Source organism: Periophthalmus magnuspinnatus, chromosome 9 (assembly GCF_009829125.3).
Source record: "Periophthalmus magnuspinnatus isolate fPerMag1 chromosome 9, fPerMag1.2.pri, whole genome shotgun sequence".
Taxonomy (NCBI): Eukaryota; Metazoa; Chordata; class Actinopteri; order Gobiiformes; family Gobiidae; genus Periophthalmus; species Periophthalmus magnuspinnatus.
In genome coordinates, this window is record NC_047134.1 from 26,599,210 (window position 1) to 26,605,209 (window position 6,000).

The 6,000-nt window shown below is 41.6% G+C and overlaps 1 protein-coding gene across 2 annotated transcripts in view; it reads right to left on the bottom strand.

Moving 5' to 3' along the window:
* sema6a (sema domain, transmembrane domain (TM), and cytoplasmic domain, (semaphorin) 6A) overlaps positions 1-5,589 on the bottom strand; it is a 218,581-nt gene extending 212,992 nt beyond the window's left edge. The window contains exon 1 of one of the 2 annotated variants that reach the window (XM_033972311.2): positions 5,229-5,589. The gene's annotated coding sequence lies outside the window, so the exon portion shown is untranslated. The remainder of the gene's footprint in view (positions 1-5,228) is intronic. The other variant, XM_033972312.2, reaches the window with a different exon arrangement.
* Between the last annotated feature and the right edge of the window lie 411 nt (positions 5,590-6,000).

The window sequence follows — 6,000 nt, forward strand, 5'->3', positions numbered from 1 at the left end:
TGACTGAGTTGCAAGTATTTCACAGGAAATGAATAAACCCCAAAACAGCAGAATTTCAGTTTATCGGTAGAGTGTTTGTTAACTGAGTAGACGGTTGGCAGTTCGAATCTTGCTCTCAAAGTAAACACCATTGGTTGCTGTCGTTGTACACTTAACCCACTTCGTTTGAGTACGTGTGTGAATGCGTGAGCGGTTCCTTGATGTAAAGCGCTTTGATTGACTTGAAAGTGGAAAAGCGCGAGTCAAAAAATATGACCATTTACCATTTTGCATTTAATTGAAACAACTATGGCGATATTAACGATTTCGAATGTATCTCCCAACTCTAACTGAGACGTCGATATATTGCAATAAATGTCTTTTTGTTATATGAGCACAGCCTTAGATGGACCCACTATCGTTTTCTAATTCACTTGATTTCTAACGTCCAACCCATGCCAACGACCAACAGCCAAAAACGCAGAAAAGCCACTCTACAAAATGTGCCAGTGACGTGTGGCATCTTGCCCAAAAAGACGTTTTCTGTTCATGCCGCTGGCTTCCTTGGCATTGATAACAAGAGCAATCAATTATGGTAATGTGACGAGTAAGGAGAGCGGTTAACACATGGTTGGCTTGTTGCGTGAATGTACTGGAGAGCGTCATTTGTGTTGGGCGGGATGGAAGGGTTAATGTGCGATGGGAGCCAATGGGAAAAAGCCTGTTTGTGAATAGAAGGACAGCGAGTAAAGCAAGTGATTACCACCTGATTATGTCGTCAATGAGGCATGAATAGAATGTGCAAGAGCATGGCATTGTCATCGATCATCCCCTAAATATGCCATATGCTGTTAGCTCGAGGCCACGATAACAAATCTTCCACTGTGATATTTTGCTGAAGGAAATATACACGATGAACGGTAATATTGAAACCAAAACATAAAGCAGAATTATCAGTCAAGAACTTATTTAAATGTACAATATGGTAAAGAAATATGAGCTAACAGAATTCAACACTTAAGTACTTAGTTTGGATCTATAATGAGCCTATAACAGACGTTCAGAACTCAAGAACTCAATACGCAAATTTTCCCGCTAACGCAAAGAAAATACCCTCGCTACAAATATTGACCCACAAAAATAATTGTTCGAACTGTTATGTATTGAACGATAAGTCGATACAGGCCTCGTTAGCTCTAGCCCAGGGTAACAAACTCCAACAAACATCTATGCGAATGAAAGAAGTGAAACCAAAACCAATTCATTCTCTAACTCCGCAGTTAAAATAACCTTTTTTTTTGTTGTACTTTCTACTGAGCCAAACGGACTTATGAAGAAATCCTAAAACGGCAACAGAACACTCTGAGAATGAATCAGGGAATCAAAAAACTCCCATTGAGTGAATATAAAACATAGATGCCATTCACTTTGAACAAGAGCTACTGATTGGCGCTGTTGGCAGGATCTGCAGTCAAAATAAACACATAACTGAGAAAGTTAATAATGTTGCATGTTGATGTATGGTATGGTAATATAAGATGAAATGTAGTAATATGAAGTAACGTGAGTTTCCATGGGTTTTTTTGGAAAGGCAAACGGAAAGTAGTCTTGTTCATTTACGATAAAATGCACACTTGTATTAACATATATATTATTATACTTATACTCTGTTATATCTTAGCTCTATGTACCACATGTACCATTTGCAGTAGTCAATAAAATATGGCTTAAAGGACTTATATTACACAAAACTGACTCTTGTGATGTTATAATATTGTTACCGCCTCAAAAACTTACCTGGAGTTGTGTTTTGTTTCATTCACACCTTTATAATTAATCTGTCTACACCTCCGAGGTTTAAAATGCTCTGTTCCACCTTGTGATGTCATGTAGTGGTAGTTTTGTGTGTTGAACATGCAAGAATGAAAAAAAAAAACAACTTGACTCCAGATATGTTTTTGATGAGGAAACAATATTATAACAGAGAAAGAAAATAGTGTAATATGGGTCCTTTTAAGACAGCAGATTAAGAAACAGGTAATCTTCCCATTTCCATCTTCCCTGTCATCTAACCCACTTCATCCTAATAAATATTTTGACATTTAGCGTTTCGGATGATGTAAGCAGCATGTTTTAATAGAGTTGAAGTGGCTCTGAGTTGTAATATCGAGAAGAGGCTGGTTCTTTTTCACCTCCTCCCACTGTACAATGTGAGCTGAGATCAGCGAATGTGCCACGCAACATCTGTGATGGGCACTTCTCTTACAATACAGGCGGCTTTGATATCGCTGACCTGTATTTGTGGAGCTGAGAATGTGCTAAAACTGTGTGGAGCACGAAAACAAACTTCAAATTCACTGCCAGGATTGAACTCTTGTCTGAAAATAGGTTAAGCATCAATAAATCACAGAGAGATGAGTGATTTTCATCTAATTGTTTGGAAAACTGGAGCCCACACACCCAGCGCACATCAATAAAACATGGCCTTTTATAAAATATGCATAAATACACACACTATTCATTGTGCTATTGACAAAGCCTGAGAGAGAGAGCCAATGGTTTAGAGCAGCTGGCAAGTCATGTTTAGCAAAGTACAATTCATTTGAGCAAGTACAAAGCGGTGTATCACTTATTTAAAACTACTACTACTGTACGCATCCAACCTTAACTGGCAAAGGTAAGTAAAAATTCAAAAATCGCTGCACGACAACTTTTATCAACTGATCGATATTCTAAATTGGGCGACAGAAGCTCAGTTGGTAGAGTGTTCGTCCGCTTATCTGAAGGTCGGCAGTTCAAATCCTGCTTTCAACGTAAACATCAGTCGTTGAGCGGTCAAATCTACTGACCCATGGGTGGCAGTGCAGTGCTCCCGTAGATGACTGCTGTTGCTGTGTCCTTGGGCAAGACACTTAACCCACCTCGCCCCCAGTGTCTGCGTCCAATGGTGTGTGAATGTGTGTGAATGGGTGAGTGATTCCTTGATGTAAAGCGCTTTGAATGCCTTGAAGCTGGAAAAGTGCAAGTCTTGTTTTGCAAAGTACATTATATTTGAGCAGGTACAAAGCTGTTTATCACTGATTTAAAACTACTGTAAACATCCAACCTTAACTGGCAAAGGTGGGTAAAAATCCCAAATCTCTCACTCTTGTTCCTCTCTCGAACATAGACATCGCAGTGTGACAAATCCACATTGGTCACACACAATACCAACCACATAGTCATTGTTAGGAGGGATCGGCACATCAAACGCTCCACAAATACAAGCCACCAACTCCCTGGCCTCGGTCGTACTGAAGAGGTTTAGCTGTCACAAAGGTAGTCACAGTGTAATTCACTGCCAACAACATGTCAGAGATGTGTTAACAGCAGAGGATATGCGCTCGTGTTGGACGGGAATGGTAGGAATTACGCTTAAAGGTTCTATATTACACAAAACTGACTCGTGCGCTTTAAGCCGTGTTATAATGCTGTTACATTCTTAAAAACAGAGCTAGAGTTGTGTTTTGTTTCATTCGCACATGTTTGAGTGATCCTGCATAATTAGTTTGTCTTTATCTCCAAAGCTCAAAACACTCCATTCCACCGTGTGATGTCATGAAGTGGTAGTTTTCAAGTTAACAGCTACATTTTACATTTAGTTCAGTCGAAATTGGCAATTACAGGGTTGAAATTATCCAAATGATTCAAGTGAAGGTGTATGGAGTTTTAAAACACGATGGAGCGCTTCCTGTATTACCTTATGACATCACAAGATTCACAGTGTTTCCTGTTTGAGAGAAGAACTCAGCCTAAATATGCAGGATTTCTGTGTTAAACATGTGTGAATGAAACAAAACACAACTCCGGGTCAATTTGTGATGAGAAAACAGCATTATAACATAGAGAAAATAGATAATATGGGCCCTTTAAACCCGCTTGTGTCTACAATTAATACCTCCAGGACATATGAATGCGTAGGGGTGATGTTGCGGGATCTTAAAATGTTAAAGTATTCTGCTATTTGGCATTCAAGCTCCACGTATAATGGGATGGGCAGACCATATGGCTGCAAACACAGAGGGTCACACGCGAGCAACCCCACAGCACACAGCCATGACTGTTTGTTCTACTGGTTCCATGTGAAAAAGGATGACTTGCCTTGTGAATTCTATCTCTATTCATGTCTGCACAGTTTATAACCTTCATATTGGAATTGCCGGATCCCTACTCCACGTTTTCCAAGCGCCTCTGGGAATGCTGGAGAAGAGCGCAATGGGAAAACCGTTGGGAATGACTGGGTGTTGGCAGTCGGGGCTCGCTGGATGTGGTTAGCTTGGCCTTGCATCTCCTTTCCTCAGCTTGTGAAAGGAATAATGACCAGCGGCACTTTGTTTAATGACAAATCCACCAGTGAAACCCAATGTGCAATTTCTGGTTCCTTGGTCTTAATTACAATCGTTTGACTGGATCTGTTGGCAAAAGGCAATATACTGAGGCAACGCTGACCACTTTGCGCCCCCTCCCTTAACCTGATAAAAGCTACTGTAACTGCGTAAAAAGAGGAGGGTAGAGGGAAAAGTAGCAGGCTGTAAACAGGGAAACCACTCCAGGCGTGTTGGCACCACGCCGTGTGAATGAGAATTTTACGGACGCGAAAAGACAGAAAGTAGCACGCGGGGAGTTGCTTGTAATTAGTCCACGTGTAATTCAGTACACCAACACGGGGAATATTATCCGCATCCAGTCAAAACACATTTAAAGCGGCTTAAGTAGACCTTACCAAGTGCGTATTCTGAACAAATAAGATGATGCATGTACCACTACCACTTTGCGCTTGATTTGAGAACTAGACCCTGCTCAGAATTCATGTTATGTGAATGAAATGGCTCGTGTTGTTTTATCCATATACAAATGTACTTATTCTGAATTATATCATGTCCTTTTTTCATCATTGAAATAAGCAACGGACTGACTGACACTTCTTTATTCCGGATGCACCACAAAACGGATTACGCACAGAATCTAGTCTGTTTATATCGCTAGAATAGGCCCAATACTACAGTTTGGTATAAAAACAAACAACTAAACCTCTCTATTTTAAGTGTTTGATTCATACAAGCGCAAAACAACTGGTGGAATAAGCTGAAGTTGGCAGTGAGAAGCCCCGGGAAGCGTGTGCACTTGTCGCCCGGCAGCTTCGCAGAAAACAAGCCCCGGAGACTGGAGAGCGAGACAGCCAAAGTTTGAAATAAACAAAGAAATCTTACCTTCAGCTCATGAATGGGTGTTCCGCGGAGTGTTGTACTGCTCTGTCCTTTAGTAATCCATGAGATACCGCTCTCAAAGCAGTCCAAAACGGGTCTTGGGATAACAACACGAGCGCTACTTTTCTCTTGCGCTTCTTCTTTTTGTTACATGCCGCGCTCAAATTCACCTCCCCAAATAGAAATATCCATCCAATATCCACACTTTAGAGGGTAAAAATGCTTTCAAAGTCCTCGTGGGTAAAGTGAAGAGAGCGGAGTCCCAGAACTAGCTTCACGGAGCTGAACAGTGCTTTCCACAAAAGCCTACGGTCATCATCCTATTTGGAGATGAAGCTTCTTAGCACTAGACTGGAGCGCTGCGCCGCGAGCCCAGCTGTCACCCACCCGCTACACACACATACACACGCTGACTGGGAGGAGCTTCGGCGGAGGAACGGGAGCTATTGTGTCAATGAGAGCCAGTTAAGAACAACTGTATATCTATTTTTACGCAGCGGCATTTCATAAGAATGCTTGGAGGAGAAGGAGAAAGTGTGCGCTATTAATACACGTGAGGAAGTTGGTGACATTTTCCATAATGTTAAGTGATTGTGGTTCAAACAATCAGCGCTTGTTATCCTGATAGAGACATATGGCACCTGCATGTCCAAACGCTGCTTTTACGCACACATGAGGCAGATCGGTATGCGCGCTCCTCTTCAAAGTTTCCCTTGACCCATTATCTTCTCAGGACCCCCTGCACCCCTCTGTCCCTCCCTCCTTCTGGGGTGGT